Below are 10,656 nucleotides of genomic sequence, written 5' to 3'. Positions count from 1 at the left end.
AGAGTTCAGATCAGATGCTACAGCAACTGAAAGGCTCATGGGGTATCTGAGGTGAATGCACTGTCTCACACCATGCTGTTCCAAACAATTCTCTTTATATTTCTCCTCTAGTCTAATTGTAATTCCTCCTAGATTTTTCTTTTCTAGTTTAAGAACTCTCTCACCCACCTGGGACTTGAAGCAATTAAAAAAAAATTCTAAGAGTTACCTCTCAAAACTGGTCAAAAGCATATTTCTAGGGTAAGCAATAGGGAGACCAGCCATTCACCATGGAAACACAAGGTTTCAAGGTTTCAGGAGTAAGACTGTAATCAGAGTCCAGTAATACAGTGTCTTTAGGTCTTTTATCACTTAGACTTGGAAAGAAAAACATTGGCATGCTTTCTTAGATTGCTTTGTGTAGCAACCTTGGTTACCTGTAACTTTGACCTTATGCATAACTGTACAGTCCTAACATCGTGATCTGTTTACAAAAAGACTGTAGTTTAGTTTGAACTTACTCAGAGGTAAAAGTGAGCTTTTTATGTACAGTTAGTCTGAACAAAAGAGACAAAGGGACTGAAGGGTCTACAGTGTTCATGAGACAATAGTTATGAAGCATGTTCTAGTATATTTTCTATATATTAAAATTATACAACTAAATGAAATCATACTGACCACCCACAGATTTATGTACCCATAAGACTGAGATGCAATCAGGAGAATACACATACACAGCACATGGGATTACACACTACAATGAAGGTATTGGGGAGACACTAAGCTTCCTTAGCAAATATGAGCAGCAGTTTCCAGAACCGATGGTCCTGTAGGCCTTGAATGGAAAGGTTTAACCTCGATCAGAGAATCACTCCTCTGTTGCCTTGACATCTGAACACTAGTTGTCACCCCCTGTGACTCTCACAGCCTCAGACATATATAGTTGTCATATAACAATATATTTTGTTTATAAATCTCATTATAGCAAAACAATTTTAAACAAACCATTAAAGAACTTCTACCATGAGAAGGAAAGAATTCTTAATACAAATGTATATTTTGGTTCTGTAATAAATTAATCATCTGAAAAAAAATTAAATGTGATATTTTTTCTGTTTTGAGTGCTAGCTTTAAATTCATTCTGGTGTAACCCTAATTCTCTGTTAATTCTGGTTTTTATCTTGTACAATATAGTTCATTTCTTGTTCCCAAAGCCATAGAATAATAAAGAGTCAGTCTCATAAAGCAGTCTCACCAATCTTAGCCAATATTTGCTTGAGTTTTAGGTTCTGGAAAACTAATTGAATTTAAAAAAAAAGTTACATCTAATTGTCTTATTGTGACTTCATGTCTACAGGTAAGTGAATCTTTGTGTATTATTCTAACCACTAGCTTACATCTCTGAAGCAACAAATCCACAACTACAATCAACTGAGAGAAACAATATAACTTTTTGTGTGGATTTACTTCTCATAACTCATGAAGACATGTTTCCTAGTTTTTAAAAACTAAACTTTCTGTGGAATGTTAGTTGAAGATGTGTTACATTTGTTTATGTTGTGGGATATTAGTCTAATAATGCAAAGATGTGTTGCATTATTTTATGTTGAATTTGTTTAACTTGGTGAAGCTGTGTTACTTCTTTGTGTGAAACACATGAGTCTTCTAATAAAGAACTGAATGGCCAATAGCAAGGCAGAAGAGAGAAATAGGTGGGTCTGGTGGGCAGAGACAATAGAGAGACAAAAGAGAAGGAAGAGCATGAAAAAGAGAAGGAGAGGAGGACATCAGAGGCCAGCTACCCAGACATACAGTCAGACGTGGAATAAAAAGCAAAGAAAGCATACACAGAAAGAGAGAAAGGTAAAACACCAAAATTAAAAGGTAGGTAAGATAATTTATGTTAAGAAAAGCTAATTAGAAATAAGCCAAGCTAAAACCAAGCAATAATTTTAAAAAGTCTCCATGTCATTATTTGGGAGTTGGGTGGAGGGTTCCCCAAAGAGCCAAAGAGTAGAAGAAAACACACACACACCACCACCACCACCCCCAACAACAACAACAACGGAATCTTCACATGATGCTTGATTTCTATATTTATAACATGAAAAATTATTTATTTAGGTTATTATGTGTTCCTTTCTCTTTGTCTCTGTGTGTGTGTTTATCTCTTTCTTCTATTCATTGTTTTGTCTTTTTCCACTTTTTAATTTAATTTTATTATTATTGCTTAGATGAATATTTGTTTTCTAATGGGAAATAGAAAAGGCAGGGAGCCATTGGTAGAAATGATGTGCAGGAACTCAGAGGAGTTGGTGGAGGAGAAACCATAATCAGAATATGTAATATAGAAAAAATCTATTTTCAACAAAAGAAGAAATAGACATAATAATAAAATAGAAGAAAAATGGTGTTACTGAAGAAAAACAACAACCACTTATATATTGCCTTGGGGTATTGTTAAGCTTTAAATCAGTAAAAATATAGTTACTAAGATTTCAATCACGGTGTTGAAGTGATTTGAACAGGGTCAATCACTGGAAAAGTATGTATTACAGTAGAATGTAGAGTCAAGACTGAAGAAATGTACCTTAAAAATTAATCACATAAAATGGATATCAATGAGTACTTAACACTGGCAAAGATTCCCCTTCCCTATTACTGTCTATACCCACAAGAGTAGGTCCAGATGCTTGATTAGATATGCCTTTTATTTGACAGGTATTTTGCCTCTTCCTTTTTCCCAATATGTACACTCACTCAACATCAGCACATCCACAAGCCTATCTACAAACATAGTGCTTTTTCTCAAGAAGTACATTTGTTTTGTAAGTACTTCTTTTCCCATCTCTTGTAGAAGAATAAAATAAACAGAAAATTCACACATTAATATTAATACTTACTACTATTCATTTTCTGTCAACCAGACAAAAATGTATGTTCACATTAGTTGAGAAGAACAAAAAGTATGATTTTATGTGAGAATCTCATGGATTCACAGTTATCAACAGCAGTAATATAATATGACTGTGTGATGAGATCTGAGATGTTTCATGCTGATATTGGGGTTAAGAGTTGTATACATATTGTTAAGACAAAACACTAGTAGTATTCACCATACAAACAGAATACAGTGTTTTAGGGGATCTGAGTTCAGAAAGAGAAAGAAATGCTGGCTGGAGGTGGTGGCACATTTCTTTAGTCCAAACACGTGGGAGGCAGAGGCAGGGGGATCTCTGTGAGTTCCAGGAAGGCTCCAAAGCAACACAGAGAAACACTGTCGAAAAAAACAAAAAACAAAAAAAACAAAACAAAAAAAACAGTAACTCCAAAAAAATTCACAGCAGGCAAATCCTCATATTTTACACAGTTAAAAAAAAAATGGATGTCTTCCATTGCATACTTGCACTACAATACATCAGTTGAAAAGATTTTAGAAGCTGTGTCCAAAGGAAGTCATCATAGCAGCATCATAAGTTCTCAAGCCTAATTCAACAACCATTATACATATATTAGTTCAGCAAAAGCAGTTTGGGTTTTCACAAACACACTGACTTATAGTGATCAAATTGCGTAATGCATAACCAGCAAAGGGGCTTGAATAGCTGTAAATGGAAGCTGCAGATGGTGTGGGCATCTCACACAGGCACTGGAAATAACAAAACAGATAGCCATGCTTACTGTGATGACAGATTGACTGACTAGAAGAAGCTTGGATGCACTTGTAGTATTTTCTGTAGTACTTTAATGGAGATATGAAAATCATAGCAATGTCCATATTATTTAGAAATGGTAAAACTAATTAACTTTTTTCTAGGCTTCATATATCTGGCACCAACTTTGGAAAGTACAATGATCTACATATTAGCTAAATAGTATAGTAAATTATCTTTTTCGTCTTGCTAATCGAATGATGTTAGAAGATGCCCTTTGAAAGGAAATGAAGTGACTTTAGAAATCACGACTCTTGTACTGCTTTATATGATGGTTTGCTTTGCACAATAAAATAATATGTCTAATTACGTTTAAGAAAATATAATCAGTAATACCTTAAAGTAGAAGTATTATTCACTATTAGTTTACTTTCAGAAGTTGGCTTATATCATCCAAAGATAGTTATCTTTCTACCAGAATGATGTAGTAAACTTGCCAGTGAGGTAAGAAGCCAACAGTCCTCAGTTAAGAAAGCATCATGTCACCTGAATTTAAACAATCAGTAAGATCCTAAATATGTCAACAACACAAGGACCTATCTCTCCCAAATCATATAATAGGATGACCTGAGAATATAAAATGAAGAAGCAGAAATGTGAGTTTATATGCCATCAGAATTCTTTGAAACTGCTATTGAAACAATTATGCAAAACAATTATTAGCTTCATGTAATGATTGTGACAATTTTTACCCATATAGATAAATTTCACACAAATGGAGGAAGGATCTTCAAGTATTTCCACAGGAACATGCTAAAATTCAGTATTAGGTAAACTGTAATTGAGAGCAAAGGGCCAGACCTATAGAAGAACCAGTAACCCCTCTCCTCAGACTCAGTGCATTCTCAACCACTGACAAATTCAGTAGCATGTGGGTGCTGAGTAGATACATTTTAAAATATAACTTGCCAATTGTATAGAAGAGAGTCAGTTTTAAGAAATCTTTATAATGCATTATTAATCCAGTATTTCTCTTTGTTTGATGAATTAATAAAAGGCCTTGAATTTCAGCAGCAAATCTAGTGGATTTGCTTGCATACTGGGGGTAAATTCACTTTTGAGAAATCTATAGATTATTTGTCAATATTTTTCTCTTTTGAAGTTATGGTGGTACATTTTTGTATTTTAATAACTAAATCAACCCAAAAATCAGAAAAGTAATGCAGCCAAGGCACTAAAGAAGTCTTACCTCTTCCAAGGCTGGGCAACCACAAACTAAATGAAGTCTCTCCTCTCTTTTTATTTTCCCTAGTGCTGGGAATAAAGACATGGCTCCCAAGTACATGATGTGGGATTCCCTTCTGTATGCTGTGAATGCCATTGGTGAATAAAGAAACTGCCTTGACCTGTTGATAGCACAGAATTTAGGTAGGCGGGAAAACTAAACTAAATGCTGGGAGAAAGGAGGCAGAATCAGAGAGAAGCCTTGTAGCCCCAAAGGAGACAGAAGCTGGAACTTTAGCCAGTAAGCCACAGCCATGTGATGATACACAGATTAATAGAAATGGGTTTAATTAATATATAAAAGTTAGCCAATAAAAAGCTAGAGTTAATAGGCCAAGCAGTGATTTAAATAATGTAGTTTCTCTGTTATTACTTTGGGTCTGAAATGCTGGGCAGCAGGGAACTAACAAGTGGCCTCCTTAAAACATACTGGGATTAAAGGTGAGGCACCACCACCTGGATTTGTTTATACATTATTCTTGTGTAGCCCAGAGTGGCCTTGAACTCACAGACACCTGCCTCTATCTCTCAAATCCTGGGATTAAAGTTGTGTGCCACCATTACCTGACCTCTAGTGGCTTTAGCATTTCTTCTGGTCGTCAGGGAAAATTTATTTATTAAAATACAAATAATATACCACTACACAAGGTGAAAATTTAAAAATATGTTTCATCATCACAAATGATAGCTGTTCACTTGACCAGTTCATTCATCTGGGACACTGTTTAGTGATTTTTCTGAACTCCATAAATTTAATTACATGGCTTGAATAAATCTGCAAAATCAGTTAAGAAACATAGCAAGATTGCCTTGTGCTCCAGCTTGATTCATTTTCCTGTGTTTATGGACCTCAGTCTGTGGTCTGTACTTTACAACCAATGCATTTGAAGCTGACCCTGCAAAAGGAGCCTTTGATGGTCTTTAAAATGCAGCACAGCATTTCAAATAATCAGTCACTATGATGAGAATCAGAACTAGAGTAGTGTGCAGTGATCATCCTTAAATGTGAAGAGGTAAAAGTTGTAATCACATATGACTACTATTTAATCAATTTATACTTCTTTTTTAAAAATTCACTTTTTAAAAATTCATTTTCCCTTCCCTTTCTTCCTTATACCTGTCCTTGATTTTTTTTAATGTCACCTTCATTATTTGGTGTTACATATGTATGTATGTTTGTATATATTCCTAAATATATAATGACAATACATATATTTTCAGGAATAACACTTTGGTTCAGATAAATATCTGGTATAATCTTCCCTAGGGAAGACTATTTCGCCGGTTCTTAGCATTTCTTCATTGTTTGGAATCCCTGTAGATTTGAAACCATGTGGGCTTCTCCCTGTCCATTTTGACATATCTATTGCTGTCATCCTTGTTCAGCTCATGTTACAGCATTCCTGTGAGACTGTATGAGTTTAGCTTCTGACCTTTCTAGGAGACAATCTCATAAGAAATTCCCTAATTTCGCTCACAGTCTTTCCCACCTCTCTCCTGAAATGTGCCCCTAGCTTTAGTTTCAGGAGTGATTTGTGCATTTATCCTTTGGGACTGGGCTACACAACTCTGCATTTTGATTGGTTTGAGTTTTTTGTACTAGTCTCCATCTGTTACATAGAGAATTTTGCAAATAATCCTTACTGTAAAGCTTCCTGGTTTTCTTTGCGTCAGTTACCATTTTCAAATGACATTTATGCCTGTCACTGTCTTTGGTTGATTACATAATTGAATCAACAGCTACATGTACTTTATTTCATTTCAAAATTGTATCAGGTGTCATAGAGCTTCAGTGTGATTGAGAAATTTCTTGTATTAAAAAAAATCAATCTAACATAATCTCCAAGTCTTTCATGGATATACGAAGAATAGTTAGACAAATTACTAAGAAAATTTGCTAAGAAAGTCATTAAGTAAAACATCTCTTCTGATTATCAGAATTATAAAATAGCGGTGCAATTAAGGGATCATACCCTAAACTGAAATCAAATGACTTCATTTTGAAAGTAACACAGTCTTTTAGGAAATAAATAAACCTTAGAATTGACTATTCAATCAATTCTCAAGTCAAAAGTAGCATCTACCTCTTCTAGTAGTACCAGAAATAATAATAAACAAAAAGAGAAAAAAAGGGATTAAAAGAGAATGAAGATGTAGAATATTTTGAGTACACTCAATTTTATGAAAGTAAAAAATCCTATCTCTCATGAAAGAAAAAATAAAAAAATACTAGCATACGTATACATTAGTCCACACACTTCAAATGGTAAGTAGATGTTTCCTGAAAGTGACTACTCAGTTATCAAGAAGTAGTAATTCCACACAGAATATTATACCCCCTTAATGATTAGATTATATATTTCCCAATTAAATACCAAAAGTGTTGAATACATTAAGGAAGGCTCATAGGTGCCAACATTTATGTTATAGTGACTTAAACTGGAAAAACACAAATTCCAATTAAGACAACAGCTGTATCATGTTCAATAACTGCTCAATGATTACACTGAAGGTGCAGCACCTACATCAAAGGGAGGTGGAAACCAGTATCATCGGTATTTAAACACAAGTTTATTAAGTCAGTAAGTTCATATTATCATCGTTCATATAAAATGGATCAGTGAGGGTTTGATTTGCTATCATCATATATCGTATCACTTAGGAACATGAATAAAATCAGAATATAGTAAAATTTAACTGATTTGTCACATGTCATCACTCTGTGTTACTTTCTAAATGTAACCTATTGCAGTTTGAGTAATGGTCTCCTGATCTCATTGATATTTTAAAATTCTTATAATCTAAAAGACATTGTACTTCATAATCTTCTTAGTAATTTTCAAAATAATTTGCCTTCATATCCAGTAATGACTTGGTGGTGATTATGCTAGATTGAGTTTTTTTTACTTTATTTTTTTTTACTAAATGCTAAAATTTATGTAATGTGATTGAGTAGGTTTTTAAATTTATTAAAATGTTTAAATATTTCCACAGTGCTTCGTAAACAGCTGTTTTCTGGCAAACCTCAAGTACTTCCCAAAAAGTCTAACCAGTGACACACTATGTCTGGTAAACTATGCCCTGGGAGCCTTTAGACTCCTGCTTTACCAAGGACAGATTAATGTGGCATAAATAAAGCTTTGCCTACATTTTGGACACTCATTCACAGTAACACACATGAAAAAACACAAAAAAAGAAATAATCGCACCAACGTAAAAGTGACAATTTTCACTGAGAAAAAGAAAAATGAATTTAACTCTGAATGAATATGTAAGTATTGACAAGTGTTATGGTAATATTTTATGCCTTTAAATAAACTGTTTGGCATGTTAAACATTCAGCATTGCTCTTTAAATTGTACTTGGACAGTGTGATGTTTCATAAATATATGATAATAAATAATGTATTATATAAATACTGTAAATAATGATAAGATATGTATTAATAAGATATAAAATAAGGTAAAATAGTTTATTATATATAAGCTTCTAGCAAATGTATATCAAAGTATGTATTTTGGCATTGATATATGAGTTCTAAATGCTTGCCTTAAATGAAGTATCAAAGTGACAAGTTAACTGTTATCTATGAGTAGAGAAAACATTCTTATGTCAGGAGGATTTCCTGTTTCTCTTTATGTAATCATTATTTATTCTCATAGAAAAATATTTTTAAGTTACAACTTAATTGTAAAACTACTATACTTTTACAATGTGTAGTAGAAAAAGAGGGGCCCCTTGTTCCATCCCGCCTGGCTAACTTACACCTGAAATAACCACACAGAAACTGTAGTAATTAAATTACTACCTGGCCCAATAGCTCGAGCCTCTTACTGGCTAACTCTCACATCTTGATTAACCCATTTCTATTAAATCTGTGTATCACCACATGACTGTGGCTTACCAGCAAGATTCTAACTTACATCCTTCTCAGGCAGGAGATTCATGGGATCTGTCACACTGCCCTTCTTCCCAGCATCCAGTTCACTTTTCCAAGCCTATCTAAGTTCTGCCCTATCAAACGGCCATGGCAGTTTCTTTATTCAACCAATAAAAGCAACACAAATACAGAAGGACCTCCCACACCAACAGTGGAAAATTTTCCTAATAAAAGGTTTACATAGGCTACTTATTGAAAACACCAAACTAGAAAAATCCCAAAGCTCATGTGCATGAATCTGTGGGTTGGCCTTGCAGGAATAGTTACTAAGATTTCTATGTGATCCTACCTGATACCTGGGTATGAAATTTTTAATTTGTGAAACACATTTATTTTTTCTTATTCTATCATTATGATTTTCTCAATTGGGTTATAAGTCTCCTTATTTCAATTTTAATATAATCTAATAGAAATCATAGCATTCTGACTTTTCAAATTTAGAATTTAGTATGCTACACATTACTTACACACTGATACTGAGATGGACTATGCACTCATAGTATTCCTCAAATATTCCAAACAGTAAGCACATTAAAAATATTATGTACTATAATTGTCTGCAAATTTATTATCATTGTTTTTGTCAGGTTGCATACATCACACACCAGAACCAATTCCCCATCTTCATTATAAAAATGTATTCAGTTTAAACATTGAATTTCTCTTGATTACAAAATCACATTATAGGGTGATGAATGGAACTGAAATACAAATATACCAAAAAAAGCATATAGACTTTCATTCATTAGAAAATAAATTAAACATTTAGTTCTTTGACCCTGAAGGTTGGCACACATTCTGATGAATATCTTAGCGATTACAGGTTTATTCTGAGAAGCTGTGCTGAATTTTATGTAAGATTTTGCAGCTGGCATTGTTGGTGCACACCTTTAATCCTAGGACTCGGGAGGCAGAGCCAAGTGGTCTCTATGAATTTCAGGCCAGCCTGGTCTACAAACGTGAGTTCCAAAACAGCCAGAGCTATTACACAAAGGAACCCTGTCCCAAAAAACAAACACAAAACAAAAAAAATATTTTGCTTTATGAATAACTGCAGTAAGGTGATGAAAACATTATGATTAATAAACTGCAAATGTTTGTTATGTAACTATATACTCTTCAAAAATGATGAAAACAGTTGATTGTGTAGTTATTACCAAAAAATATATAACTGAAAATGGATTATGCTCAAATACAATACAACTGAATCACACTTCCCCTTCCGGCACTCCTCCTAGCTCCCACACAATCACCACTTCTTTACCCCAGATCCACTCTCCTTGTATAACTTCTTCAGAAAAGAATAGGCCACCAATGGAAAATGACAAAATGAAACAATTCAAGATAGAGGAAGACAAGGCAGCAGCCCTCATATCAAGATTGGCAAGGCAATCCAAAAGGAGGAAAAGAATCCTAAGACCAGGCAAAAGACACACACCACACACATTCCCACTGATGGAAGTCCCACAAAAATGCCAAGCTAACAGCAATAACATGTACACAGGGAACCTAGTACAAGTCCATGGAAGTATCCTTCCTGACAAATTCAGTCTCTGTGAGCAAATATGGGCCCTGCTTAGTTGATTTAGTGTGTCATCCACATTCAACTTCCATCCCTGTGACTCCTACAACCTTTCCAATGCTTTTACCTCTTTTTCATAGGGCTGCTTCATCTCTGAGGAGATGGACCCAATTGAATCTTCCAATTTAGGCTCTCTCTCTCTCTCTCTCTCTCTCTCTCTCTCTCTCTCTCTCTCTCTCTCTCTCTCTCTCTCTCTCTCTCTCTCTCTCTCTGTATAT

Source organism: Microtus ochrogaster, unplaced genomic scaffold (genome assembly GCF_000317375.1).
Source record: "Microtus ochrogaster isolate Prairie Vole_2 unplaced genomic scaffold, MicOch1.0 UNK160, whole genome shotgun sequence".
Lineage (NCBI taxonomy): Eukaryota > Metazoa > Chordata > Mammalia > Rodentia > Cricetidae > Microtus > Microtus ochrogaster.
This window is presented reverse-complemented; position numbering follows the sequence as displayed.